The sequence below is a fragment of the Lates calcarifer genome, unplaced genomic scaffold (genome assembly GCF_001640805.2).
Source record: "Lates calcarifer isolate ASB-BC8 unplaced genomic scaffold, TLL_Latcal_v3 _unitig_537_quiver_1224, whole genome shotgun sequence".
In the NCBI taxonomy this organism is placed as follows: domain Eukaryota; kingdom Metazoa; phylum Chordata; class Actinopteri; family Centropomidae; genus Lates; species Lates calcarifer.
The window spans coordinates 1,827-21,106 of record NW_026117480.1 but is presented as its reverse complement, the minus strand read 5'-3'; the positions used below and the strand labels follow the sequence as shown (position 1 = coordinate 21,106).

At 42.8% G+C, this 19,280-nt stretch overlaps 1 long non-coding RNA gene across 1 annotated transcript; it reads left to right on the top strand.

The window, feature by feature from the left end:
• Positions 1–725: 725 nt before the first annotated feature.
• LOC108874408 (uncharacterized) lies at positions 726–13,284 on the top strand. Its single transcript, XR_001959676.1, has 4 exons — positions 726–864; positions 1,125–1,239; positions 12,126–12,183; positions 12,457–13,284. It is a non-coding gene; the product is annotated as an uncharacterized LOC108874408 (long non-coding RNA).
• The last annotated feature ends 5,996 nt before the right edge of the window (positions 13,285–19,280 follow it).

Below are 19,280 nucleotides of genomic sequence, written 5' to 3'. Positions count from 1 at the left end.
TCCAATAACAACGTATAGTGTTATACAATATTATTATAGTATTATGTAATAATATGAAAGGAGTCACTCATTGTGACAAAGTACACAGAATTAGAAATTTTGCTCTATAGTGAGCTTTATATTGAGCTTCAGCTCATTTGCTTGTCCATAAATTTACCTCTTAGGCTCTCTGCTGCTGCTGCTCTAATTGTATGTAGTTTTATTGTCTGTAGCAGACAGGTGTTTAAAACCTTCTGTATACACTGTTAGCCCGGATTTTATTGCTAATTAAATATTTAATTGCAATACACTTAAAAAATAAAGTTAGATGCCACTACTATACAGCCCTGAGTAAATTCTACTAATCAATAGTTACTGGTGAATGTATGAATAATTTTAAGTTAAATTACCTTAAATTTCAAAGTTTTTGTCATACCACACCCCTTTTTCAAATCCACTGAGTTATGAGAGGCCCTTGCAGTCGCAGAGTACTGGACCATCTGCTTTTAAAACTATAGGTAAGTTGTTTTTTTGTTTTGTTTTTTCATTTTCTATATGCCTACACATACTCGTTCATACACATGTACAACCACATAGATAATAAAAACAGAAAGAAAGAAGACAACATCAAACAAACAAACAAAAAAAAACAGCAATTTTTACATTTAACGACGCTAATTTGTAAAATGCAAATAAAAATAAATTACTGTTTTTGATTTTGATTCGTGACGATTTGTTGTGGCGTGATGGATTCTGGGAACGTAAACGGCCGTGACCGCGACCGCGTTCAACGCATAGTCCAAACTGGACCGCCGTGCTGAGTCCGACCGCTCTCCGACCGGGCTGCATCCGTTATTACTGTTGCGTGAATTGGAGGAACTACTGGTGAGGAACTGGACTTTTTGTTTTATCTTTGTGGGGCGAAGACGTTTAATGTGAACAGGCTCGACGGACATTTGAAGGCGCTAGCTGGCTGTCCTTTAGCCGACTTCTCGGATGGAAGTTGTTGTTTGGTCGCAGTGGAAACTGTTTTAATGTTCGATTTTCATCGCTCAGCTTAGCCTGCTTCTTATGATAGAGCTAGTTTTCTCACTCTAGCTTTATGTGAACAATAAAACATCGCTGTAACGACTTTCACCGTCTAGACACCACACCGGGATCTGGACTGAGACAACGCGGTTCTGTGAGGCGGGCTGTCATGCGTGCAGGGAGAGAGGAAACGCCGTCCAGCCGTTTTTCCTCGCTGTGCTACTGAAACTGGTAAGTTCATATATCTGACAAAGAACATTTAGGTTAATGTTAGCTTATTAGGGAACATTAGAAATACACAGTTTCAAAGTTAAAATGTTACAGAAAAACTGCTCAAAACAGAATTCAAACACAATTAAAGCTGCGAGCAGCGTTGAACGGGCCCTCGCACCCGGTGCCCGTCGGGGGAGCGGCGACTGCGGGACCCCGGCAACCGCGGGGTCAACGCAGGTCGCAGGGTACACGCTGGCGTAACAGTTCACACTTCCCAGATGTAAAAATTTAAAATAAAAGCTTTTATGCTAATTATTTTCTGTGATAATATTTTTCAGAGCTCATCATCTGTGACAGCTCTTGGCTCTCCTGACTGTAACCTCCCTGTGGCAGCTTCTCACAGACTCAATTAACTCCTCTTCCCCTCCCCCCTCAAACACAAACACAAACACACCCACACAAACACAGAGAGAGATACCCCCTCCCAAAAGGAGATAAAACTCAGTTTTAACTTGACTTTACAAGCTTTGAGCTTTGAGCAAAAGCATTTTTTTAAGTTCTGTTATTGGGTGCATATATAAATCATTTATGCTTAAACAAGGCTTATAATGAACTTATTTGAATAGTGAATTTCTCATCTGCCTAAAGTCAGGGCGAAGCCACTAACCAGCTGTAGGGATGGGTATCATTAGGATTTTATCTTTATCCATACAGACCCCTATCAGTCCAGCTCAGACTGTTACTGGTTTAAGAGAGTGAAGTTTATAGCAATTTGCAAAATTTGGAGATTAGTGACAAACTAACCAGTTAGACTACATACAGACAAGCTTTCATTTTAGCCGTTAGTAACAGTTTGCCATGAGCTTAACCAGCGTGCTGTGCTTCCTGTTAAACATGTCATGAGACTGTGGACAACGCTGAAAATATTACTTTACTAACTACTGGCTGAACAGGCGCTTTGACAAAGAAAAGGTAAAGGCCAGCAGCTTTTACTTTTCAATGCACTTGTCGTCAACTTGAGTGGCTTATATTCAGCTGGTTCACCTCGACGCCGGTGGATGTAGACATGCACTTTTCCTGTTGCCGTACACTGAGTAACACGAAAAAATCAGCTGACCCCTTGTGAAATTTCCTAACTGATCAAAACCAAACTGTAAAGACAGCATCAATCCACGCTCAGCTTTGGTCAAGGGGAGACATATGGTAAGATTACATGAATTCATGTAATCTTCTTTGAGGCTACAATTTCAGACTTAACTAAGTCATTCACTAGTGTCTTGGCAGCGTTTATGGGTTCTTTAGACAGGTCTCTCACTGGTTTTCTTTCCAGGGTCATTGAAATCTTTGGCTTCCTACCTCTGCCAGGCTTGTTCTGCACAGTGTGGCTCTCCTTGAATTTCTCGGTGATGCTTCTCATTTGAGTTCTTGACGCTTGGAAATGCTGTGATAACTTTGTATATCCTTCTCCTGCTTCCTGAGCATCGACAATTCTTTTCTTCAAGTCTACAGTGATTTCCTTAGTTTTTGGCATGATGCTTTCTCAAGTGACAGCTCAAATCTTAACTGAAGTTTTTATCCCGCGTGTAAAGCAGCTCTTGGCTCTCCTGACTGTAACCTCTCTGTGGCAGCTTCTCACAGACTCAATCAACTCCTCTTCCCCTCCCCCCTCAAACACAAACACAAACACACACACACACACACACACACACACACACACACACACAGAGACCCCCCTCCAAAAATCCATCAAAGAGTAATACAATGGCTCCATCTATAGGATAAAGTAGAGAGTCGCAACAGGAAGTTACCCCAAAATCTGAGGTTTCAAACAGGAAGTTGGGTTTCTGAACTTTGACGGGCCAGAACAGGCACATGCTTCGACCAAAACTCACAATTTTCGGAGGACGTCTTCCAAAAATCGTCAAGGAGGGGCTGACAACATTTGAAGTGAATCTGGTCACCCGTCTAGAAACTGGACGTCACACTATAAAATATGTCATTTCCTGCTATAAATAGGTGGCGCTACAACAATTGTATGAATATTGACATATGGATGTGTGCAGATAGGTACCATTAACAATCCTGTAAAGTTTGATGCAGTTTGGACAAAGTATGGCCGAAATATAGCAAATTTAAAGCAACTTCCTGTTTTGTGGCGAGTGATCGAACTTTGAGGGGCCATAACTTCCACGCCCTTCAATGAAAAGTCCGAAACTTTTGCAATTTAACTTCGTCTATGTCTTAAGAACAAATTATCAAATTTTGAAGTCAATCGGATAATGCGTCTAGGACTAGTTCGCGTTCAAGCGACCCCTGGAAATGACCAAAAACACACAATTTTTTCACCTTCCGGTCAAAATAAAAATACTTTCTGTTGGGTTTAGGATATGGCTCCAAGAGACTTTTTGGTGCGTCATGGGATGTTACATATGTGTGCAGATTTTCAGATTTTTAGGCGCAACGGGCTTGAGGGGCTGTTCCGTTTAAAAATGTAGGTGGCGCTACCGAGGCCATTTTGCCACACCCATGCTCAAGACCCCTAAATTATTAAATTTTTCGCCGTGCCTGACGCGTCTGCAAATTTTCAGGAGTTTTGACGCATGTTAAGGCCCTCAAAAAGGCGATCAAAGAGGCGGAAAAAGAAGAAAAAAAATAATAATAATAATAATTAAAGCTGCGAGCAGCGTTGAACGGGCCCTCGCACCCGGCGCCCGTCGGGGGAGCGGCGACCGCGGGACCCCGGCAACCGCGGGGTCAACGCAGGTCGCAGGGCACACGCTGGCGTAACAGTTCACACTTCCCAGATGTTAAAATTTTAAATAAAAGCTTTTACGCTAATTATTTTCTGTGATAATATTTTTCAGAGCTCATCATCTGTGACAGCTCTTGGCTCTCTTGACTGTAACCTCTCTGTGGCAGCTTCTCACAGACTCAATCAACTCCTCTTCCCCTCCCCCTCAAACACAAACACAAACACACCCACACACACACACACAAACACACAGAGAAATACCCCCTCCCAAAAGGAGATAAAACTCAGTTTTAACTTGAGTTTACAAGCTTTGAGCTTTGAGCAAAAGCATTTTTTTAAGTTCTGTTATTGGGTGCATATATAAATCATTTATGCTTAAACAAGGCTTATAATGAACTTATTTGAACAGTGAATATCTCATCTGCCTAAAGTCAGGGCGACGCCACTAACCAGCTGTAGGGATGGGTATCATTAGGATTTTATCTTTATCCAGACAGACCCCTATCATTCCAGCTCAGACTGTTACTGGTTTAAGAGAGTGAAGTTTATAGCAATTTGCAAAATTTGGAGATTAGTGACAAACTAACCAGTTAGACTACATACAGACAAGCTTTCATTTTAGCTGTTAGTAACAGTTTGCCATGAGCTTAACCAGCGTGCTGTGCTTCCTGTTAAACATGTCATGAGACTGTGGACAACGCTGAAAATATTACTTTACTAACTACTGGCCGAACAGGCGCTTTGACAAAGAAAAGGTAAAGGCCAGCAGCTTTTACTTTTCAATGCACTTGTCGTCAACTTGAGTGGCTTATATTCAGCTGGTTCACCTCGACGCTGGAGGACCTAGTGAACTTTTCCTGTCGCCGTACACTGAGTAACACGAAAAAATCAGCTGACCCCGTGTGAAATTTCCTAACTGATCAAAACCAAACTGTAAAGACAGCATCAATCCACGCTCAGCTTTGGTCAAGGGGAGACATATGGTAAGATTACATGAATTCATGTAATCTTCTTTGAGACTACAATTTCAGACTTAACTAAGTCATTCACTAGTGTCTTGGCAGCGTTTATGGGTTCTTTAGACAGGTCTCTAACTGGTTTTCTTTCCAGGGTCATTGAAATCTTTGGCTTCCTACCTCTGCCAGGCTTGTTCTGCACAGTGTGGCTCTCCTTGAATTTCTCGGTGACGCTTCTCATTTGAGTTCTTGACGCTTGGAAATGCTGTTATAACTTTGTATATCCTTCTCCTGCTTCCTAAGCATCGACAATTCTTCAAGTCTACAGTGATTTCCTTAGTTTTTGGCATGATGCTTTCTCAAGTGACAGCTCAAATCTTAACTGAAGTTTTTATACCGCGTGTAAAGCAGCTCTTGGCTCTCCTGACTGTAACCTCTCTGTGGCAGCTTCTCACAGACTCAATCAACTCTTCTTCCCCTCCCCCCTCAAACACAAACACAAACACACACACACACACACACACACACACACACAGACACACACACACAGAGACCCCCTTCCAAAAACCCATCAAAGAGTAATACAATGGCTCCATCTATAGGATAAAGTAGAGAGTCGCAACAGGAAGTTACCCCAAAATCTGAGGTTTCAAACAGGAAGTTGGGTTTCCGAACTTTGACGGGCCAGAACCGGCACACGCTTCGACCAAAACTCACAATTTTCGGAGCCAGTCTTCCAAAAAATCCTCAAGGAGGGGCTGACAACATTTGAAGTGAATCTGGTCACCCGTCTAGAAACTGGACATCACACTATAAAATATGTCATTTCCTGCTATAAATAGGTGGCGCTACAACAATTGTATGAATATTGACATATGGATGTGTGCAGATAGGTACCATTAACAATCCTGTAAAGTTTGATGCAGTTTGGACAAAGTATGGCCGAAATATAGCAAAAATAAAGCAACTTCCTGTTTCGTGGCGAGTAATCGAACTCTGAGGGGCCATAACTTCCACGCCCTTCAACAAAAACTCAAAATCTGCCGCAATTTAACATCGTCTATGTCTTAAGAACATACTATTAAGTTTTGAAGTCAATCGGATAATGCGTCTAGGACTAGTTCGCGTTCAAGCGACCCCTGGAAATGGCCAAAAACACACAATTTTTTCACCTTCCGGTCAAAATAAAAATACTTTCTGTTGGGTTTAGGATATGGCTCCAAGAGACTTTTTGGTGCGTCATGGGATGTTACATATGTGTGCAGATTTTCAGATTTTTAGGCGCAACGGGCTTGAGGGGCTGTTCCGTTTAAAAATGTAGGTGGCGCTACCGAGGCCATTTTACCACACCCATGCTCAAGACCCCTAAATTATTAAATTTTTCGCCGTGCCTGATGCGTCTGCAAATTTTGGTAAGTTTTCACGCATGTTAAGGCCCTCAAAAAGCCGATCTAAGAGGCGGAAAAAGAAGAAAAAAAATAATAATAATAATAATTAAAGCTGCGAGCAGCGTTGAACGGGCCCTCGCACCGGCGCCCGTCGGGGGAGCGGCGACCGCGGGACCCCGGCAACCGCGGGGTCAACGCAGGTCGCAGGGCACACGCTGGCGTAACAGTTCACACTTCCGAGATGTAAAAATTTTAAATAAAAGCTTTTATGCTAATTATTTTCTGTAATAATATTTTTCAGAGCTCATCATCTGTGACAGCTCTTGGCTCTCCTGACTGTAACCTCTCTGTGGCAGCTTCTCACAGACTCAATCAACTCCTCTTCCCCTCCCCCCTCAAATACAAACACAAACACACACACACAAACACAGAGAGAAATACCCCCTCCCAAAAGGAGATAAAACTCAGTTTTAACTTGAGTTTACAAGCTTTGAGCTTTGAGCAAAAGCATTTTTTTAAAGTTCTGTTATTGGGTGCATATATAAATCATTTATGCTTAAACAAGGCTTATAATGAAGTTATTTGAACAGTGAATATCTCATCTGCCTAAAGTCAGGGCGAAGCCACTAACCAGCTGTAGGGATGGGTATCATTAGGATTTTATCTTTATCCATACAGACCCCTATCAGTCCAGCTCAGACTGTTACTGGTTTAAGAGAGTGAAGTTTATAGCAACTTGCAAAATTTGGAGATTAGTGACAAACTAACCAGTTAGACTACATACAGACAAGCTTTCATTTTAGCTGTTAGTAACAGTTTGCCATGAGCTTAACCAGCGTGCTGTGCTTCCTGTTAAACATGTCATGAGACTGTGGACAACGCTGAAAATATTACTTTACTAACTACTGGCCGAACAGGCGCTTTGACAAAGAAAAGGTAAAGGCCAGCAGCTTTTACTTTTCAATGCACTTGTCGTCAACTTGAGTGGCTTATATTCAGCTGGTTCACCTCGACGCCGGTGGACCTAGTGCACTTTTCCTGTCGCCGTACACTGAGTAACACGAAAAAATCAGCCGACCCCGTGTGAAATTTCCTAACTGATCAAAACCAAACTGTAAAGACAGCATCAATCCACGCTCAGCTTTGGTCAAGGGGAGACATATGGTAAGATTACATGAATTCATGTAATCTTCTTTGAGGCTACAATTTCAGACTTAACTAAGTCATTCACTAGTGTCTTGGCAGCGTTTATGGGGTCTTTAGACAGGTCTCTCACTGGTTTTCTTTCCAGGGTGATTGAAATCTTTGGCTTCCTACCTCTGCCAGGCTTGTTCTGCACAGTGTGGCTCTCCTTGAATTTCTCGGTGACGCTTCTCATTTGAGTTCTTGACGCTTGGAAATGCTGTGATAACTTTGTATATCCTTCTCCTGCTTCCTGAGCATCGACAATTCTTTTCTTCAAGTCTACAGTGATTTCCTTAGTTTTTGGCATGATGCTTTCTCAAGTGACAGCTCAAATCTTAACTGAAGTTTTTATACCGCGTGTAAAGCAGCTCTTGGCTCTCCTGACTGTAACCTCTCTGTGGCAGCTTCTCACAGACTCAATCAACTCCTCTTCCCCTCCCCCCTCAAACACAAACACAAACACACACACACACACACACAGAGACCCCCTTCCAAAAACCCATCAAAGAGTAATACAATGGCTCCATCTATAGGATAAAGTAGAGAGTCGCAACAGGAAGTTACCCCAAAATCTGAGGTTTCAAACAGGAAGTTGGGTTTCTGAACTTTGACGGGCCAGAACCGGCACACGCTTCGACCAAAACTCACAATTTTCGGAGGACTTCTTCCAAAAATTGTCAAGGAGGGGCTGACAACATTTGAAGTGAATCTGGTCACCCGTCTAGAAACAGGACATCACACTATAAAATATGTAATTTCCTGCTATAAATAGGTGGTGCTACAACAATTGTATGAATATTGACATATGGATGTGTGCAGATAGGTACCATTAACAATCCTGTAAAGTTTGATGCAGTTTGGACAAAGTATGGCCGAAATATAGCAAATATAAAGCAACTTCCTGTTTCGTGGCGAGTAATTGAACTTTGAGGGGCCATAACTTCCACGCCCTTCAATGAAAAGTCCGAAACTTTTGCAATTTAACTTCGTCTGTGTCTTAAGAACAAATTATCAAATTTTGAAGTCAATCGGATAATGCGTCTAGGACTAGTTCGCGTTCAAGCGACCCCTGGAAATGGCCAAAAACACACAATTTTTTCACCTTCCGGTCAAAATAAAAATACTTTCTGTTGGGTTTAGAATATGGCTCCAAGAGACTTTTTGGTGCGTCATGGGATGTTACATATGTGTGCAGATTTTCAGATTTTTAGGCGCAACGGGCTTGAGGGGCTGTTCCGTTAAAAATGTAGGTGGCGCTACCGAGGCCATTTTGCCACACCCATGCTCAAGACCCCTAAATTCTTAAATTTTTCGCCGTGCCTGACGCGTCTGCAAATTTTCGGGAGTTTTGATGCATGTTAAGGCCCTCAAAAAGGCGATCAAAGAGGCGGAAAAAGAAGAAAAAAAATAATAATAATAATAATAATAATAAACCGAACGAAAACAAGAGGGTCCTTGCAACTCGTTGCATGGCCCCGTTGGGCCCACGCAACTCGTTGCTCGGGCCCTAATTAAAGCTGCGAGCAGCGTTGAACGGGCCCTCGCACCTGGCGCCCGTCGGGGGAGCGGCGACCGCGGGACCCCGGCAACCGCGGGGTCAACGCAGGTCGCAGGGCACACGCTGGCATAACAGTTCACACTTCCCAGATGTAAAAATTTAAAATAAAAGCTTTTATGCTAATTATTTTCTGTGATAATATTATTCAGAGCTCATCATCTGTGACAGATCATGGCTCTATTGACTGTAACCTCCCTGTGGCAGCTTCTCACAGACACAATCAACTCCTCTTCCCCTCCCCCCTCAGACACACACAGACACACACACACAGAGACCCCCTTCCAAAAACCCATCAAAGAGTAATACAATGGCTCCATCTGTAGGATAAAGTAGAGAGTCGCAACAGGAAGTTACCCCAAAATCTGAGGTTTCAAACAGGAAGTTGGGTTTCCGAACTTTGACGGGCCAGAACAGGCACACGCTTCGACCCAAACTCACAATTTTCGGAGCCAGTCTTCCAAAAATCCTTAAGTCTGTCCTGACAACATTTGAAGTGAATCTGGTCACCCGTCTAGAAACTGGACATCACACTATAAAATATGTCATTTCCTGCTATAAATAGGTGGTGCTACAACAATTGTATGAATATTGACATATGGATGTGTGCAGATAGGTACCATTAACAATCCTGTAAAGTTTGATGCAGTTTGGACAAAGTATGGCCGAAATATAGCAAATTTAAAGCAACTTCCTGTTTTGTGGCGAGTGATCGAACTTTGAGGGGCCATAACTTCCACGCCCTTCAATGAAAAGTCCGAAACTTTTGCAATTTAACTTCGTCTATGTCTTAAGAACAAATTATCAAATTTTGAAGTCAATCGGATAATGCGTCTAGGACTAGTTCGCGTTCAAGCGACCCCTGGAAATGGCCAAAAACACACAATTTTTTCACCTTCCGGTCAAAATAAAAATACTTTCTGTTGGGTTTAGAATATGGCTCCAAGAGACTTTTTGGTGCGTCATGGGATGTTACATATGTGTGCAGATTTTCAGATTTTTAGGCGCAACGGGCTTGAGGGGCTGTTCCGTTAAAAATGTAGGTGGCGCTACCGAGGCCATTTTGCCACACCCATGCTCAAGACCCCTAAATTCTTAAATTTTTCGCCGTGCCTGATGCGTCTGCAAATTTTCAGGAGTTTTGACGCATTTTAAGGCCCTCAAAAAGGCGATCAAAGAGGCGGAAAAAGAAGAAAAAAAATAATAATAATAATAATAATAATAAACCGAACGAAAACAAGAGGGTCCTTGCAACTCGTTGCATGGCCCCGTTGGGCCCACGCAACTCGTTGCTCGGGCCCTAATAATAATAAACCGACCGAAAACAAGAGGGTCCTTGCAACTCGTTGCATGGCCCCGTTGGGCCCACGCAACTCGTTGCTCGGGCCCTAATGATTCAGGAAGTTTTTCCTTGCCACCGTCGCCTAGTGCTTGCTCATGGTGGGATTTGTTGGGTCTCTCTCTGTAAATACCTATTTTAAAGAGTACGGTCTAGACCTGCTCTATATGAAAAGTGCCTTGAGATGACTGTTGTTGTGATATGGCGCTATATAAATAAAATTGAAAAAATTGAAGTGTAAGTATTGTACTTTTAGCTGTGAAAAGAGAGCACAGCTGTTTAAGCATTATAGACTCAAACATGGAAGTTACGTGAGAACAGAGCCATTCCCTTGTTTACATCAAGAATGTCCGTGTACGTTTAAATCACTAAATGCACTTAAAGTGCATTTGTCCCGCATTCATACCAAAACTGCAGATCAGCAACCAGCAGATGGGCCAGTTAAGTTTAGTTGTCAGTCATGTGAGTTTGCTGAGTCTTGTTCAGAGAGTGAGTTTTTCACTCACCTGCATTCTGTGCATCTAAAAGTAAACCATAAGGTCAGATGTCCTTATAAAGACTGTAACTTTGAAAGCAGTATTTACTCCACGTTCAAAGCACACAAGAGCAAAGTACACAAAGAACAGAACTGGAAGAGGTTTAAGTCGGAAATCGTTGGTGATGATGTTTTAAGTCATGATGATGATGATGCTTCACAAGAGCAAATGTCAGATGCAGGTGATATTGAAGACATAGACGAGGTCAATGAGGTAACCATTGACCGTGATCTCCATGATTTAGAAAAACAGCTTGGGCATAACTTAGCATCTCTTCTACTAAAGATGCAAACTGTTTTGCACATACCAGAGAGTGCTGTGCAAGATGTGGTACAACAGCTTTGGCAAATCAATCAGCTGTCACAACCACTTCTACAAAACAGAGTCAGGACTGTATTAAACAAATATAACTGTTGCATGGATGAAACATTTGTTAAAGAGATTATCAGTGCTGTGTCAGAAAGTAACATAATGTCACATTGTTCTAAAGATTGACCTTTAGGAACTGCCAAAAAAAGAGCAGCCTATGTGCGCAGAGAGTTTCCACTGGTAAATCCAGTTGAATATGTTATGGAAAAAGGCAAAAAACCTCTTGCATATGTTCCAATTGTTCCCATGCTACAGAAGTTGCTTAACAAAACTGATGTTTTAGACAAAGCTATGTCAGAGAAAGTCCATGTCCCACAGGAATACAGGTCATATGCAGATGGGCAGTACTTCATTGAAAATTCACTTCTTTCAAAGGATGAGTTCACAATTGCTCTTGGCCTTTACATTGACGACTTTGAAGTAGCCAATCCTCTTGGAACATCAAAGTTGAAACATAAGATGTGTGCAGTTTACTGGGTTATTGCGAACATACCAGCAAAATATAGATCCAACCTTAACTCTATCCAACTAGCTCTACTGTGCAACACCTCCACAGTCAAAGAGTGTGGTTATGCTAAAGTATTGCAACCTCTGATCTATGATCTTCAGCTGTTCTTTCCTCTTTTCTATTCATTCACAACTCATCCCTTACCGCTGCATCTCATTCCTTAACGCTGCACCCACCCCCACCCACCCATCATTCTCTTATCCTCTGTTCTTTCCTTACATGTCTTACTTGTCAAATTGTGTTTTAAATACATGTGAGTATCCTTAATAACTGTTCATTCTACTGTGTGTTGTATTCAATGTCCATTATCTCCCAGACAAGGGCTGCCAGTCATCTTGGGAGATGATGCTTCTGCCTTCTTCAAAACATGCTCTGTAAGTAAATCAATTTGTTGAACATGTTGCAGATGCATGTTGTTTCTGCCCATTTTCATTTTGAACCATTAATGAATACCATATGTTATAGGATTAATTTAATGTTTCAGACTTTTCTTTTTCTGCCAAATACAGTTTTACTTCAAACAGTTTGAATGAACAAAATGAACTAACACTAAATGTACACCTGAAGACAGTTTTTGTGTACAACAAGGTACTATTTAACTGTCTTGATTGTCTCCTCTTTATTGATCTGTTTCTTTCCTCCTTTAGGATGCAACTGACCAGGACTCATACATTCAAACTCCAGTGGGACTCCTTTGTATTGATGAAGAAAGCCCACAGTTGAACCCATCCAAAGTGGGAATCATCTTGGAAGGAAGTCTTGTGATGGATGACCTGGCCAGCCTTCCTCAGGCCTTCTGCGTCATTTTTGGGCTGATTTACTCCCTGCACCTGGACTATCCCAAGTACATGAAAAATACTTTCTCCTTTGTCCAGCAGGTGATGTTCAGCCTGGGTAAAACTCAGTTGGCACCCAAAATTCAGTCTTTGAAAAACCAGCTCTCAGTGTAAAGTCGGTTCCTGACTGGTGCAGATATCAGGTGCTTGGTTGAAATGTTGCACTTTTGACATGTTGCTGCTTATGTTTATGTTTGCATGTTATAGAGGGGCACTGATACTGTGATTTGATTACATTCAAAAAGATGTTAGTTGTTGTTTTCAGACTTGTAAGAAAATACTTGTGATGTCTCAGAAGAAGATTGAATATTCACCCACTTCTAGCATTAAGAAGTGAGCAGTGGCAGTATTGTGAACTTGAATATGGTTAAGAATTTTTCTGCTACAGTTTGAAGCTTATTGTTCAGACTTTTTTGCACACTTTTTCGACAAAGAATTTTGATGTCATTTGTTGTCATGTTAGAACATATTCAAGCATCCAAAGCTAAAACAGCTGACAAGGATAGTTTCTAGGCCTTTAAATGTGTTTTAATGTTTTATGCAGAATATCTTTTCAGGAGCTAAGGATTCAAGGCTCATCTGTTAAAAACATGGGGCTCCATGCTGTAGCACAGTGCAATGCTCAGAGTTTTAAGTTAAGTTTTAAAACAATGCAAACATTTTACTGTAATTTGAATAGCTTGACACTGAAGCTAAAAGTTCTTAAGTAAAATAAAACACAAAAGCAATGCCACTTTGTTGTTTTCTTTTTCTCAATATTTAAAGCCTTGAAGATATTAACTGGACTAACTGGGGAAATAAATGAACATTACACGTGAGTTTGAGTTAAGTCAACTTGGACTTAATTGCATTGAACTTAAAGATATTAAGTGTAACAATTGTGCAAAACAATTGACCTTGTAAACTATTTAAAGTTAAATCAACTTGGAATTTAGTGTGTTTAACTTACAGATGTTAAGTGCAATAGTTGAGCAAAACAGTTGACCTTGCAAAAAAAATTAAGTTGAATCAACTTGGCATTTAGTGTACTGAACTAAAAACAGAAATTCCAATACCTTTAAGCTTTTAAGTTAGATGTACTTAAGTTTTCATTTTCCACTACTTAAATTTTTTAAGGCAACCGGTTTCCTCAAATTTTTAAAGTAAACTCAACTTATCCGGGATTAGAGTGTACAACCTGCTTGGCACCATACAGCAGACAGACACAGTTATGAGCTAGCTCATGGAGATAATTAAGGGATATTTTCTGATATTTATTTAGTTAAAAATACTATGGGAAACATTGTGCAATGCTGCACACGACTGTAGGTTCTGAGCCCTGTGCCAACATGAAGTGGAGCCCACAGCTATCTTTTTCTTTGGTGAATATCATGCACTTCCATAGGGCTCAGATGGCCGTTTCAAAATGTGTTACAGTTCCCATTCCGGCTCCTATTTGGGTAGCCACTTACCAAGGGGTCTGTTAGCTTTGAGCAGGCTGTTCCAATATATTGAATTAAAATTTGAATTTTTCAGTGAAAAAAAAGAAAAAAAGCACTCACTACCAGCGAGCTAAAAACCTACAAGCAATGTAAATGAGACATAAAATAATTAAATAATAGGTATGCGCATGAATAATCAATTAGTCAATCAACACGGTAAACATAGTTGTCATCTATTTTTAAGAATCGACTATTCGATGATTTCTATTTGACAATTTCTATTTGACTAATTTTTAATCGGATGGAGGTGGGAGGAGATTTATGTTTTATAAAAAAAACTATAAAAATGCGGAACTAATGTTTCGGTGAACTCGGTTGCCAGTCTCTCCGGTCTCCCGGCTGGTCTCCCCACTTTCCCCGGAAACATCGGCCCGGCATCCTGGCCAACCCGGATTTGCTCCCTCCTCGTCACCCGGGCCCGGTTCCCATCCCCTCATCCAACTTTATTAATAAACCTTGGGATTTCTTTACTCCCTAACTCCATCTGTGCCTGTGTCCCGAGTCTGCTTTCTGGGGTTCAGCCCTAGCTTTAGCCTGACCATGACAGAACGATCTGGCCATACGGACCCCGCGGACTCCGACGCACTTCGGCAGGCTTTGTCTGTTCAAGGTATCCTCGTGGGGCAGCACGAGAAAGCCTTAGCAGACGTCATGGACTCGCTTAAGAATCTGGGAGCTTGTGTGAAGCACTCAGCGGCCAGTTGGAGCTGGTCACCTCCCGTCTATCCTCAAAACCTTTGCCGGCTGCCGCTCCACTCCACCCCACCCCCCTTCCGGCCCGACTTTCCCCCCAGCCTCCTGAGAGCCGTACATTCCCACTCCAGAGCGTTATCACGGTGAGTTAGGGTTCTGTAGTCGTTTTCTGTTAGTGTTTTTTAGTTTTTGAGCAGCAGCCCACCACTTATTTTACCGATCAGTCTAAGGTTGCTTACATTGTGAGTCTCATCTCTGGCAGAGCCGCATCGTGGGCCGCTGCCTTATGGGGGAGAGACTCACATTTTTCTTTTTCTTACCCTGAGTTTGTGAATGAGAGGAGGAAGGTCTTTGATCATCCCGTGAGGGGTAGAGAAGCCGCCAACAGACTGTTAAAACTCCGACAAAGTTCTCGCTTGGTAGCTGAATATGCTATCGAGTTTAGAACGCTGGCGGTGCAGAGTGGTTGGGACGAGGTCTCGCTGCAAAGTGTGTTCGCTTACGGTTTTTCCGAGAGTCTTAAAAATGAACTTGAAGTCCGTGATGAGACCTCGTCCCTACACGCTTTAATTTCCTTAGCTACCAGACTAGATAACCGTCTGAGGGAGAGACGTAGGGAGAGAGCAAGTCGGGTAGCAGCCCCCTCATTCACTCCCCAGTCCCGTCTACCAGCCCAAGCCCCAGCGTCTGGTTCCCGTCTCAGTCCCTTGCCCTTGGAGGAGCTTCCTTCACCTAAGGAGCTTACTGCCCTGGATGGTAGGCTCCTCTCCCGTGTGACTCACCGCACCCGACCCCTCACCTTGCTGTGTTCAGGCAATCACAGAGAGAGCATTCAAGTGTTCCTGATCCAGTCATCTCTTGGCCAGCCTTGGCTCCGCAGATACAATCCCCAAATAGACTGGTCTAAGGGCACCATCACCGGCTGGAGTCCCTTTTGTCATTCCACCTGTTGCAGATCTGCTCTGTCTGGCCCTAAGACCTTCACCCCAGCTCCTCTGGATCCCCCTGACTTGACCAGGGTACCCCCACAGTATCATGATTTAGCAGAGGTTTTCTGCAAGCTACATGCAGTCTCCCTACCCCCTCACCGCCCTTACGACTGTGCGATTGAACTCCTTCCTGTCGCCCCTCTTCCCTCCAGCTGCCTCTAACATCTCCCGCCCTAAGAAGGAGGCTATGGAAAAATACATAGGGGAATCTCTTGCTGCCGGCCTTCTCCCCTGTGGGAGTGGGGTTTTTTTTGTTTTGGTCTCACCAATGCCCCCACTGTTTTCCAGGTGTTAGTTAATGATGTGCTCAGACATGTTAAATAAGTATGCATTTGGATGACATACTGATTTTTTTTTTCTTGCACCCCATCGGAGCATTACCATCACGTCAGGTCTGTTCTCCAGAGACTCTATGAAAATAAACTGTCAAGGCCGAGAAGTGCCATTTTCACACTCAATCTGTCAGCTTTTTAGGTTCCATTGTGGAGAGGGGCCAGATGCATCCAGACCCAGCTAAGGTGCAGGCAATGGTGGAGTGGCCCTGACCAGAGACCTGCAAGCAACTCCAGAGGTTTTTGGGTTTTGCCAATTTCTACTGCCGATTTATTCAGAATTACAGCAAGGTAGCACCACCCTTAACTAGACTAACCTCTACTTCACTCACTTTTTCCTGGACTCCTGAAGCTGAGTCAGCCTTTTCTAGCCTCAAGTCTAGTTTCACCTCTGCACCAGTTCTAGTGCACCCAGACCCATCCAAGCAGTTTGTTGTCGAGGTGGATGCCTCAGAGACGGGGGTCAGGGCAGTTCTCTCACCGCTCAGTGGTGGATCAGAAACTTCACCCCTGTGCCTTTTTTTTTCTCTCTTGCTGCTTATCCCCAGCAGAGAGAAACTATGATGTTGGAAACAGGGAGCTCCTGGCTGTGGTTCTGGCTCTTGAAGAGTGGCGACACTGGTTGGAGGGGGCAGAACATCCCTTTGTCGTTTGGACTGATGATAAGAACTTGGCCTATCTGCAAACCACCCGCAGGCTCGGTGGGCCCTGTTCCTCGGCAGATTTAATTTTACTCTTTCCTATTGTTCAGGTATCTGCAATCTAAAGCCTGATGCACTCTCCTGTCAGACCAGTCCAGAGTCATCCACCAGCCCACCGGAAACTATACTGCCGCCGTCCTGCATAGTATCAGCTGCCTACTAGGAGGTGGAGACGCTGGTGAGGGAGGCTCAGCAGTCTCAGCCAGGCCCAGGTAACATACAGTTGTGTTCAAAATAATAGCAGTGTTTTTTTAAAACGTGAGTAAAGCTCAAAATCCTTAAAATATTTTTTATTGCCATTCATTGGGAACACTGCACATTATATTTTACATCAAAACATAAAGAAAAATGTATCAATATTTTAATTACTTTACAGAAAATGAAGGAAAATATGATATTGGGCTGTTCAAAAAAATAGCAGTGTCTGCATTTTTCGTTACAAACTCAAATATTTACTCAATAAACTGAAAAAAAAAAACGTTAAGATTTAGCATTCCTGTGAATCACTAAACTAATATTTAGTTGTATAACCACTGTTTTTGAGAACTGCTTCACATCTGTGCCGCATGGAGCTGACCAACTTCTGGCACCTGTAAACAGGTATTCCAGCCCAGGATGATTTGACAACCTTCCACAATTCCTCTGCATTTCTTGGTTTTGCCTCAGAAACAGCATTTTTGATGTCACCCCACAACTTTTCTATTGGATTAAGGTCCAGGGATTGGGCTGGCCACTCCATAACCTTAATTTTGTTGGTCTGGAACTAAGATGCTGCTCATTTACTGGTGTGTTTGGGGTCGTTGTCTTTTCCAAACACCCATTTCAACTGCATTTCCTCTTCAGCATAAGGCAGTATGACCTCTTCAAGTATTTTGATATAAGCAAATTGATCCATGATCCCTGGTATGTGATAAATAGGCCCGACACCATAGTAAGAGAAACAGCCCCATATCATGATGCTTGTACCACCATGCTTCACGGTCTTCAGAGTGTACTGTGGCTTGAATTCAGTGTTTGGGGGTTGTCTGAGAAACTGTCTGCGGCCCTTGGACCCAAAAAGAACAATCTTACTTTCATCAGTCCACACAATGTTTCTCCATTTCTCTTTAGGCCAGTCGATATGTTCTTTGGCAAATTGTATCCTCTTCAGCACGTCTTTTTTTTAACAGTGGGACTTTGCAGGGGCTTCTTGCCGATAGATTAGCCTCACACAAGTGTCTTCTAATTGTCACAGTACTCACAGGTAACTTCAGACTGTCTTTGATTTCCCTGGAGCTGATCATTGGCCGAGTTTTTGCCATTCTGGCTATTGTTGGATCCATTCGAATGGTAGTCTTCCGTTTTCTTCCACGTCTCTCTGGTTTTGCTTTCCATTTTAAAGCATTGGAGATCATTTTAGCTGAGCAGCCTATCATTTTCCACACTTCTTTATATGTTTTCCCCTCTCCAATCAACGTTTTAATTAAAGCATGCTGTTCCTCTGAACAATGTCTGGAACGACCCATCTTTCTCAGGTTTTCAGAGGGAATTGCATGTACAACATGTGCTGGCTTCATCCTTAAATAAGGGCCACCTGAATGACACCTGTTTCTTCACATAATGAATGACCTCACTGATTGAACTCCACACTGCTATTATTTTGAACACGCCCCTTTCAACTAATTATTCAATTACACAGACTCAGGAGCATGCATATCATGAATGTTGGGTCTGTTGGTTTCTCTGACTCTACTACATCTACTGGTAAATTATTTGCCATGTAATAATATAATTTCAACCAAAAACAGTGATTGATCTGGTTAGTCATGTTGGACTGCTATTATTTTGAACACAACTGTATCTCCCTAATCTTCTGTTTGTGCCTGAGTCTGTTAGGTCACATGTACTCCAGTGGGACACTGTTCTAAGCTGGCCTGTCACCCTGGCACCCTGCGTACCGTCAAGTTCATCCGGGCAGAGGTTCTGGTGGCCAACTCTCACTAGAGATACCAAGGACTTTGTGGCAGCCTGTTCCATCTGTGCCTGGAGTAAGGCATCCTACCAGCTACCTGCTGGGCTCCTACGTCCCTTGCCCATCCCCGAACCGTCCCTGGTCCCACATAGCTTTGGACTTTGTCACTGGCCTGCCCCCTTCTGCAGGTAATAGTTATACTCACTACTGTCAATCGCTTCTCCAAGGGTGTCCACTTTGTCCCTCTTGTTAAGCTCCCCACAGTCCAGGAGACTGCAGATCTTCTCACACTTCATGTGTTCAGTTTCCATGGTTTGCCCCGGGACATCGTCTCTGACAGAGGGCCCCAGTTCACCTCTCAAGTCTGGAAGGCATTCTGCAAGGCTCTGGGGGCATCCGTTAGTCTGAGTTCTGAGTATCATCTGCAAACCAATGGCCAGACAGAGTGGGTAAATCAAGACCTCGAGGCAGCCCTTCGGTATGTCACA